Genomic DNA, 1396 nt, shown 5'->3' with positions numbered 1-1396 from the left:
GGAAGCAAATGAGCATGGCTGTGTTTCAGTTCAACTTTATTTATGGACACTGGGATTTCAATTTCATATACATTTCATGTGTCTTGAAATGTTATTTTTCTTTTGACTTTTCCCCCCTAACCATTTAAAAATGTAAAAAACATTCTTAGCTTGTGGGCTGTAACAAAAACAGGTACAGGCAACAGGATGGATTTGGTCCACAGGCCTAATTTGCCAACCCCCTATCTACTTCACTGGGTAAGAATGAAATGCTATGTATTATGTTAAGTTTTAGTGCCTGGTGCTGGCATCCGAGAAATTATCACGATTATCTGCTAAAATTTTACTGTTTTTTTTTTCTTTTACAAGAGAACAAATCCACTTTATTTACTTTCTGTCAGTTTAAATCCTTGAGGGGTACAGCATTACACGGATTCTGTGTCCTATGGGCTTAGCAGGGATGTGGGTTCGGAATTTGACATGAACCACGCCTCTTTTTCCATGATCACGAGCTAGCTACCTTTCCCCAGATTTCTCTGGTTTTGTTCGGTTTTCCCCTAGGAGTCACTGTGGTTATTCTTGGCCTTGTACACATAAGCACATCTCTTGTCTAGAAAGAATTTAGTTTCATCTCGAGCTTAAATACCTTCGATTTTAAGGAGAGCTGTGTGCTCTCTCTGATTCCAGAGATCCCACTTATAGCCAGTGAAAATGTCCTTAGAACACAGCCTTCCAGACATAGTTGTGGCTTTAGAAGACCTATTCTCAGTAAGCCTCCAAAGGCCCCAAGATGGTAGGAAAAGCTACTATTTTCAATTGTGCTTAAAGCTTGTGGGATTTTTAAAAAAAATTAAAATGTGTAATAAATTGCAAAAAAATAGCCTCTAATTATTTGCATCTTCTCCCACCAAAAGGTGAGTCTGTTTTTTTCCACCCCTTGAGTCTGGACTATCCTGGTGACTTCTTTTAACTAACTAAACATGCCAGAAGGGATGTTGGGGACTTTCCAAACCTAGGCCTTAGAGGTTTTGCAAGACTTACTTTTGTCAGAATATCCTGTGGTCCTGTGTACAAGCTGGGGCTCCCCTGGTGGTAATGAGACTGTAGCCCAGATGTCCCAACCATCCCAGATTTCCCACCTGAGGTCCTTTAGGTAGTTGAGTGAGCCTAACTGATGTCATAAAGAGCAAAGGTAAGTTGTCCCAGCTGAACCCTGCTCAAATTGCCAACCCACAAAATCATAAACAATTAAATAATTGTTGTTTTAACCCATTAGGTTTTGGAGTGATTTCTTTTTTTTTTTTCTTTTTTAAAAAATTCTTATTGGGGAATTGGGGGAGGGGAACAGCATTGGGGAATTGAGGAAGGTGAACAGACAAGTTGCTGTCGTTTTGTTCTTCAGTCTAGTTGTGGAGGA

General features: G+C 39.8%; 1 pseudogene; it reads right to left on the bottom strand.

Annotated features, from left to right (window-relative positions):
* Positions 1 to 381: 381 nt before the first annotated feature.
* LOC109376224 (60S ribosomal protein L35a pseudogene) lies at positions 382 to 719 on the bottom strand (annotated as a pseudogene).
* Between the last annotated feature and the right edge of the window lie 677 nt (positions 720 to 1396).

The sequence above is a fragment of the Hipposideros armiger genome, unplaced genomic scaffold (genome assembly GCF_001890085.2).
Source record: "Hipposideros armiger isolate ML-2016 unplaced genomic scaffold, ASM189008v1 scaffold_1071, whole genome shotgun sequence".
Classification (NCBI taxonomy): domain Eukaryota; kingdom Metazoa; phylum Chordata; class Mammalia; order Chiroptera; family Hipposideridae; genus Hipposideros; species Hipposideros armiger.
Note: the sequence above shows the minus strand (reverse complement) of the source record. Positions and strands in the feature narration are given on the sequence as shown.